This window comes from Tenrec ecaudatus, chromosome 10 (genome assembly GCF_050624435.1).
Source record: "Tenrec ecaudatus isolate mTenEca1 chromosome 10, mTenEca1.hap1, whole genome shotgun sequence".
NCBI lineage: Eukaryota > Metazoa > Chordata > Mammalia > Afrosoricida > Tenrecidae > Tenrec > Tenrec ecaudatus.
Window position 1 is genome coordinate 154341737 of NC_134539.1, and position 9039 is coordinate 154350775.

General features: G+C 55.2%; 1 long non-coding RNA gene and 1 other non-coding gene across 2 annotated transcripts; both read left to right on the forward strand.

The window, feature by feature from the left end:
• The first annotated feature begins 3617 nt into the window (after positions 1-3617).
• Positions 3618-7973, forward strand: LOC142460068 (uncharacterized). The gene is made up of 5 exons (XR_012786498.1): positions 3618-3701; positions 4102-4258; positions 4815-4909; positions 6446-6511; positions 7589-7973. It is a non-coding gene; the product is annotated as an uncharacterized LOC142460068 (long non-coding RNA).
• Positions 6280-6358, forward strand: LOC142460501 (small nucleolar RNA R38). The gene has a single exon (XR_012786693.1). It is a non-coding gene; the product is annotated as a small nucleolar RNA R38 (small nucleolar RNA).
• Positions 7974-9039: the final 1066 nt, after the last annotated feature.

The following is a 9039-nucleotide window of genomic DNA, read 5'->3' on the forward strand; positions in this document are numbered from 1 at the left end:
CCAGATCAAGTCCATGAGTCTGATATTAGTCCATATGTCTGATACCAATCTATAAATTCCTCCTCAGGCTCACGAAACACATGCAATGGTGCCAAATACAGGAAGATCACAGGTGAGTGGATGGACAGTCTTGTGGATCCAGTGGTGGTGTGAGTATCTCAGCGCTGGCAGGGGTCTCCACTTGGCTTCTCCAGCTCAGAACACTAGCATAGTTCCATGTATCTTGTCAGCTGCAGGGAGTGAGCAGAGTGAAAGAGTGTCTCCTACCTCTAGGGAGAAATACAGGAGTTTCCAGAATCCTCAGGAGAAGGCTATGCCCACAGAGGCCTCATTGGCTATGACCTGATTGACAGGCTAGACTCCACCCCTTCACTCTTAATCCTCTCAAATTGACACCAGATGATGTAACTACCATAGGATGGTACAGGCACATCTTACTTCTCAAGTGACATCTTAGCTTTTGAATGCTTTGAAGAGGTCTTGCACGGATCGGCCCAGTGCCGAGGTGAGATGTCTTGACGGCTGCTTCTATGACTGTTGGTTATGGGCCCAAGTGAAACAGAGTCCTTGACCACCTCAATCTGCTCTCCTTTTATCAGGGACTTGGGTTTCCCTTTCTGTAGTTGGCAGAAACTAAGGTGCCACCGCTCATTCGAGCAGCACCCCATTCAGAAAGCTGAAACATTAAAAAAAAAAAAAAGACAGAACAACTCAAAATGAGAGATGGGAAGGCAGGATGATTGGCTAATTCACCGTCCCGCAGCATTTGCAAGGACTTCCTGTGCTGCTGCTTGCCACATGCCAGCCACAGGCCTTCAGCTTTTGCTTCAAAACGAGCCTCATAGTGCAAGCTGGCTGCAGTGGCCTCCAGCATCACATCTTCACAACGCCCCAAAGAAGGAAGAGAGACTCCTCTTTTAAAAGCAAGAAGCCATCCCCAAAGCTCTCTAGCAGACCAGCGCTGGGATTTCCCGGGTCATGATGGCATCATCAACTCTGGTAAAGGCAATAACTGATTCATGTTTGGTGCAGATGAACCACGATCTACCCCTCGGGTCTGGGGAGGGACGTGCCTCCCTAAAGCTGCCCAGCAGTGGCGGCACAAACCCTAGGTTTGTTTGTTGATGGAGGAACAGTGCCCGGCACACAGATGAACTTCCTCGTGAAGTCACGCGTTCAAGTGCCCCCAAGGTAAGCAGCAGCCACTTTGGAAGATATTGATCCTCCTTTGCATTTTGTTTTCATTGTTGTTCATAAAGCAAATAGGTCCAAGTTAAGAAACTCACTTCGATATTTCAAATGCTCTATTTTCTGTGATGGTGGGGTTCAGAGCAGGAGCCCTGGTGGACAGCTAACTATAAGATCAGCGGCAGGAAACCAGCAACTTTTGGTGAAGGATGAGGCTTTCTACTCTCCTCACGGTTTACAGCCTCGGAAATCTACAGGGGTGGCTCGACTCTGTCCTCCAGGCTCCCCAGGGGTTGGGATCAATTGAATGACAGTGACACGTGCCCGCCCATTTCACAAATGACTTTTGGTCCATTCCACACTAGTTCCTTCTCAAACGAAGGGAAACGCATTTGGCAGGAAGAAGATGCATTGGTTTTCCTGGGGTCTGTGAAAGCTAGGGGCCAGTTTCACACAAAGTTAAGAGACCCCTTGGCAAGTTAATGGTCATTTGCTGAGCACTTACTATGCACAGGGTGCTGTGGGTTAGCTATTGGGCTGCTAATCACAGGTTGGTGGTTCAAACCCACCAGCCACTCCTTGGGAGACAGATGAGGCTGTTTGTCCCTGTAGAGATTTGCCGGTTGGAAACCCTGTAGAGCAATTCTACCTGTCCAATAGCAAACCTATGAGTTAGAATCAACTGGATAGCAGTGGGTTTGTTTGTTTTCATGGTGGTAGGACATCGAACTGTGCAGCCCCCGAGGACATTTAAAAAGAAAATGTGGTGTGATTTCTCTCGCTATCAGAAGGCTTTCAATCAAGTAAGAGAGGTGAACATAAATATATATGGGATCGGGAAAACAACCTCATGCAACATTGTTGTTGGGTGGCACTAAGTTGGCTCCGACCCATAGCAACCCACTTAGTGCACAACAGAACCAAACACTGTCCAGTCCTGCACCATCCTCACCATTGTTCCTGTGCCTGAGCCCATGGATGCAGCCACTGTGTCCATCCGTCTTGTTGAGGACCTGCATGATGTCTCCTGGCAACCTGTCCAGTGTCAGTGAAATGGAATCTGGCCATGCTCACCTCTAAGAAGCACGCTGGCCTTACTTCTTCCAACAGAGGTGGGGGTGCCCTTTCAGCAGGCGGTAGTCCCTTCATAAACCCACTGCGGCGGAGTGGAGCACAACGCACAGAGAGCCCCATGGACAGAGTTGCATGGCCCCAGAGGGTTTTCAGGGGTGCAGGTGGACGTCTTTTCTCCCACTGAGCACTAGATGGGGCTTGAACCCACAACCTTTTGGTTTGCAGCCAAGCACTTAACCATGGGGCCACACAACACACACACACACACACATACAGCTGTAGGTCACAGAAGAACTGTCCCCATAGTTTCAAGACTTTATAGCAGCAGCAGCAGCAGCAGACTGCCTCGTCTTTCCCCCAGGGTGGGTTAGAATTACTGTGCCAGCTGAGCCCTGCTAGGCTCCCCTATTGCATACAGAGAATAACAGAATCCAGACTCAGTGACTGCTGCAATTGGGGGGCTCAAACCTAACCATGCTGAGGCTGGCGCAGGGCAGAGGGGTGTTTCAGTAGGTTGAGCAGGGGGCCGCTAGGACTCAGAACTAACTGGAGGCGGGCGGACGGACTGGCCCAGAGGGCATTGGTGAGCAGCAGGATGTGCGAGTGATGCAGAAAAGGCCTCTTCGACTTGCAGATTTGAACGAACTTCCAAACACGGGTCAGTTTCTGGCCCTGGGTTTGCTGCTTGGTGGGTCCCTTCAATACAAGCAGGAAGGCAGAGTGGAGGCCTGGGCCCGAACTCCCCAAGTCGCAGAGGTCCTACAGCATGCCCAGTCATTTTCTTCATTTCATTTGCGGGTCCCCTGTCTCCGCTTCTGAACTGGAGATGCACAGGGCCACTGGCTCCTGGGGTCCCAGGCTTAGACCCCCTGCATCAGGGTCTCGCTGAGAAGCCCCTGGAGCCAGCGCGCTTCCAGGGGCCGTTGCCGTCAGCCGCGGGCCGCACCCCAGGCTCGCCCCTTTCCACGGGCGTCCAGGACCCCCACCCTTCCCTTTACCGGTCCACCTAACCACGGCTGCTGCAGAGCAACCGACCCCGCCCAGTCCCCAATAAAAAATCGAAATTCGGCCAGGTCCCTCCCCCGCCCAACAGGGGCAATCAGCAGGTAAATGCCTTTCTGGCTGAAGCAACCTAACGGTTCCCGGCCCCGCTCTCTGCGTCCGGCGGAGCTGGGCCTGGGGGCGGAGGTGGCGATCAGGAAAGCAGTGCCACAGCCCCGTAAGGACGCGGCGGACCCCAACGGCAGGCGGGCGCTCTTGAACTCCATTTCCCATCAGCCCCTTCCCATATCGCGAGAGCAGCCACGTGACGGCCGGAGTGACCTCTGCGCACGCGCGGCTCCGCGCTCTTTCCGCGGCTGGCCTCGTGGCTGCGGCTCATGGCTGCCCACTCCGGCGCGGGGCGCGGCGGGCCGGCTCAGGCCTGGAGGTGGAGGAAGGTGAGGCGGAGGAGACGGGGCGCGGGGTCTCCCCTGACATGGCGATGAGCCAGGACCCCCCCGCGAGGGAGCCGGGGACCAGAGAACGTGCTGCCCACGCGGCCGGGCCTCCCGTTCCGTGGAAGGGCGGTCGATCCCAGGCCGCGCTTTGGCGCCGAAGCCCCTCTGGGGCCGGCCCGCCACACGCGCCACCACCCCGTGTGCCTCCCGGGGCTGAGCCCGCAGCGCCCCGCTGCCCACCCGCGGGCGGCCTGCAAGTGTGGCTCTCCGGTGTGCAGCAGGCGGCCTCGGGGACAGGCGCGGGCCCTGCGCTCGTGGTGCGTGCTGCAAACGGGATAGCAAACTTCCCCTGAGCATCCGTGCCAATCGGACAGTGCTTATTTTCCTCTCTCCTCCACAGCTGTATGCTGGCGTCGGCACAGATGGGGGCGTTGCAGAGCCGCAGTGGATGGGCCTTGGATATAAGCGTGAGGGTGGGCGCCACCTGACCTAGGCGGCCTTCAGGAATGAGGAAGCAGACACGGGGTCAAGACCGCCACCTCAGATGCAATGCTGAAGTAAGTTCACTCCCAGGAGTATGTGCGCGCGGGAATCCAGGGTGGGGTATTTAAAAACGATCAAGCCCTTCAAGAGTCAAAAGGGGAAGGGTCCGTCCCAGTGTAACTGGAGGCCATCTAAACCATGAGTGGAACCCCCAACCTCCCCAGGACTCCCCGGTGTGCTTTCACATGAACGCCAGGCCTTGGCATGCCACCTCTGCGGTGACAGAACCGGCTGTGGCCCTGGGCTCCTTTGGAGGCGCTGCAAAGGATGGCTCGCTCCCCTGCCCGGGAGCAGAAAGGTTGGTGTGGCCCAGAGCATCGCCAGGGGCACCGCATCGGACAGATGGCAGCGAGGGCCGCTGGAGATGGCAGGACTTGGGCAGATGGTGTCCTTTCTGGGACTTGGAGATGCTGGGTCCTTGGTTGAGCTGAGGATGATTTTGAGTTATCCCTGTCTGAGACTGGTGAAGAGTGTGACTTGCTGAGGCTCGACTGCAAGAACCACAGTCTTGGGGCACGCAGCGCCCAGGAGTTCTTGTCAAGTGACCCGCATCATCCTTGTCTCCTGTAGGCTCAAGGGGCCCTTGTGGGCTTTCCAGAAGTCACGTGGAAGCCATATTGAGTCGCCGGAGTAAACGGTGTTCTGTGATACCATGCCTGTTCACGGTAAGGTGGGGAGCTCTTTATGGGGCCGCATGGGTTAGGATCCCTTTGGTGGCTCCCCCTCCCAGTGGTACAGATGGTTAAGCACTGGGGTGCTACCTAAAGGTTAGGAGTCAGGGACATCCAAGGGGCTCCTGAAGAAAGGGGTTATAACGTCCACTTGCTCCAAGTTAGGTGTGAGGGTGTACCCAGCTTTGTCTCGTCTGGCTCTAGGCTGTGTGTCAAGGCTGCGTTCTCTGGCACACTCACAGCGTGTCTCGGCTTGTCGCGCTACGGTAGATTGTTGATTCTACTAGGAAATAGGATGGTGAGTTGTTCTGGGACATTGCCGTGACCTAGAGACGGTGTTGGTGGTCACCTTTGGAAAGGGTTTGCTGTTAACACCCAGTAGATGCTGCCAAGCAGCTCACAGGACGGACGTAGCCAGTCGCCCTGCGCGCAGCTTCCCCCCTCCCCTCCTTACAAAGCAGCACTTTCGAGGTTCAGAAGCCATGTCTCACCAGCTCCAGAGACCTGGGCTATCCTTGTCTCAGCTGTTGTTACAGGTAACTGCCCTGGACCCTTGTTCTCAGGTGGGAAAACAGGACTAATGGGTTGAGTTCACTCCCTCAACTCGCTGCCATCAAATCCATTCTGCTCGGCGACTTTACAGGACTGTAGAACTGCCACTCTCCTTGTGGGTGTCCGAGACTAACTTGGGAGTAGACTAGTGGGTTAGACCTGCTGATTCTGGAGTGCACACCCCAATGCGTAACCTGTCATGCCCCCAGGGTACCTTCAGGCCTGGCTGATGCGCAGATTCCCCTGCCCCCAGCCTCCCCACGAGGCTCTTAGTGGGGAGCAGTGAGGCCGCCAGGTGTGCTTTTCACTCGCAGGCAAGATGGTGGGGCTGATTTTAAGAAGCTGCCACAGCAGAGCTGTAATTTCGGGCTTCATAATCTGAAGGCCTCTTGCTTGCTCTGCTCACGTCATGAGGACATGACCTCGGCATCTGCTCCTTGGCAGTAATGACTATGTGGTCCTCAGCAAGTGGGCCACGTTAGGTGTGAGGGTGTGCCGCCACATGGCTTCCAGGAGTTGGTAGTCGGTGGCCCCTCTGCAAGTGGGAGTGGGCAGTGGCGGTGTTGGATCTGGAACACGGTGTCTGACTCAGAATGTCCCTCTAGGACAGGGTGGAACTGCCCCTGTGGAGTAGAAAACCTTTCCTGCCCAGGGGTCAGCAGCCAAGCCAGCATGTAACCACTACTCTACAGAGACTCTGGGTGTAGGACTTCAGGGGGAAATCCGATGCTGCCCTTGGGCCGTGGGGTCTGAACAAGGAGACCAGGTGGGCTCTCCTGAGGGAGGAAAAGCCAGCGCAGTGTCGGTGCGCGCTGAGTGGATGATGATGCAAAGTTATCCCTGTCTGAAGGCCAAGCAAGGCCTCTGTGGAACTCATGGTCTGACACTCAGCCTCACAGGCGGTGTGGGGGCAGGCAGGTACGGTCTTGCCAAGAGCCCAGCACCCCGTGAGTAGATGGGTCTGTCTCCCGCTCCCAGGTGCAGTCTGAGGCACCGGACCTGCTGTTGCCTGAGACCTAGCGCCAAGCCGGGTGCTGCTCTGAGGTAAGCAGAGGGTGGCCTGCTCTCCCTGCCCTGCACTTGGGGTGGTGCTGGTGGCCAGGAGACTTAAGGCCGCCACCCTTTCATAAAGTTGCTCATGTTGCGGTGACCCCCCCAACCATAAAATTATTTTCATTGTTACTTCCTCACTGGAATTTTGCTACTGTCATGAATCATGTAAATAACTGATATGCAGGATGTGTTTTAATCATTTTATTGGGGGCTCAGACAGATCTTACCACAATCCATACGTAACATCAATTGTATAAAGCACATTTGTACATTCGTTACCCACATCATTCCCAAAGCCGCTGGCATCAGAACCTCTGCTTTAAGGTGCTGGGTAACAGGTCTTAGAAGCTGAGATAGGAATGTAAGAAAGGGGATACCCTGCCTGCCTTCAGGAGAAGGCACCCGGGCATGGGCAGCATGGCCGGGCTTGCTGGCATGTGAGCCAGAGGGCAGCCAAGTGGTAGAGGGCCCTCTCTGTTCCATTGGCATGCCAGGCCTGGGGCAGGGACAGGTGGTGGCCACTTTTCCTGCTGAAACGTGTTGGCAGGCGGTGGGATTGGGTACCTAAGGCCGGCAGGGGCACCTTTTCCTTGCAGAAGGCTTACAGTTTAAAAAGTCTGCTGCATTTGGCTGGTTCGCTCACCCCTGATGTGCTAGCTGGACCAGCTTCTCTGGTGTGCGTGTGATGTTAGCTGACCTTGGTGATTTCTCCAGTCTTAACACAGCCGAGGCTGGGTGTTCCCCTCCCCTGCGCCAAGGTGAAGGCCATGGTCTTTGCTCAGGGCTTCAAGGGAGGCATGTGGACAGGAAAGCTGGCCCAGCTGCCAGTAGCACGAAGTGAAGAGGGCACCTCAGTCACTTGGCAGCTGCGTGAGCTCTGGTAGCCTTTAGGTCAGACTTGCAGGCTTTGCGCCTGGGCGTTGCTGCAGGCCAGTCTCAGCCTGCTGAGCAGCAGCTCTCCATCCTCCCGTGACAGGGCCCTGCTAGACAATCCCGTCTCTGGGGTGAGCCCTTCCCCTTTTTGTCTTGAACCTGAATCCACTGCCCATTAATCTAACTCTTCTTCAGTTCCACAGGTGGTGACTGGCACCCTCCTCCAGACCCTCTGCCCTCCTGGGAGAGCCCTCATGACCATGGACACCTCTGCTGGGAGGGCTGGAGCTCAGCCTCGAGCAGGTGTCCTCAAACTGGCCCACCGAGGACATCTATCCAGCCCGCCGGGTGTTTTTGCCCCATTTGTATTTTTACTCAAAAATTAGATACGTGCCATGTGCATAGGAATCTGTTCATAGTTTTTTTTTTTAAAACTATAGCCTGGCCCTCCAGCGGGTCTGAGGGACAGTGAACTGGCCCCTGTGTAACAAGTTTGAGGACCCCTGGCCTAGAGCACCATTTCCTGGATGTGAAGTTGTCATGGACTCTTGGTTTACATTTTGAAGCATGAATAAAAGAATTTTACTCACCTGTGCTGTGGTTTTCCGAGGGATGGAGGACACAGCCTCGCTGTGCTAGAACGAAATTGTGAGCACCCCAAGTCCATTCACAGGTCCCCAAATAGATCCTTCAGATCCTTGACCAGGGGTGTAGGTCATCTTGCCCTCAGGGCCGAATGCTTTACAAAGTAGATTACCACCCCCAACCAGCCCCAGGAGGGGACTGTCTCATGGGGAGTAGTGACCTGGGTGTTTCCTTGCTGGAAGTCACTAGTACTGGGGCAGGGAAGGAGGTTGAATCGAATACCCCGTCAGCCTCATCCTGATTTGGCTCTGGGCCTTTCTGACGTACTTGTCCCAGTCATAGGCCTGTGCCTGTTGGTCCTTCAAAGCCCCTTTGGCTTCGGGCTAGTGGCCACCTCGTCTGGATTCTTCTGTGTCATGCCCATTGAAGACTTTAGGTGTCTTTGAGTTATATTGAGATTGGGGGTTCTTGTACCCTCCAATTGCTAAGTGCAATGCCTTCTGTACAGGAAGCTATCTGACCTTTTCTATCTTGCCAACCAGTTGGCCCAAAGTGGACTACAGGTCAACACTGGCCTTGTGATCCGGGGCGAAGTTCTCCTTAGCATACACAGTGCAGCAAGGTGTGAATGTTGATATGGGGTCTCCCTATGTGGAAGGCAAGGATTACCACGGAGCCCCCAATGCCTCCACTCTCAGGGAGTTCCCCACTCAGTGACCCTGAAGGACAGCCTAGCTAGAACTGTACCCCATCTTCAATCCTTAACCTTGTGGGAGCAGAAGGCCCTGTCTCCTGAGGAGTGGCTAGTGGTTTTGACCTTGGGGGCGGGCTGCAGCCCAAAGCGTCACCAGGGCTCCTTTAGGGCCTCAAAGGATTCCTAAATCCTGATGGGGCGGGGCCCACAAACAAGGTTCAAGTCCAGTGAAGGGGGCAGGGGGGGGAATGAATATAAAGGGGCTGTGGGCCCCAAATTTGGACAGTGCAGCTGCCTTCCTAAAAAGGACATTTTGCACATTCTGCTTTTTCTAAAGCAAGTATTCTGTCCATGGGAATGTTATGGG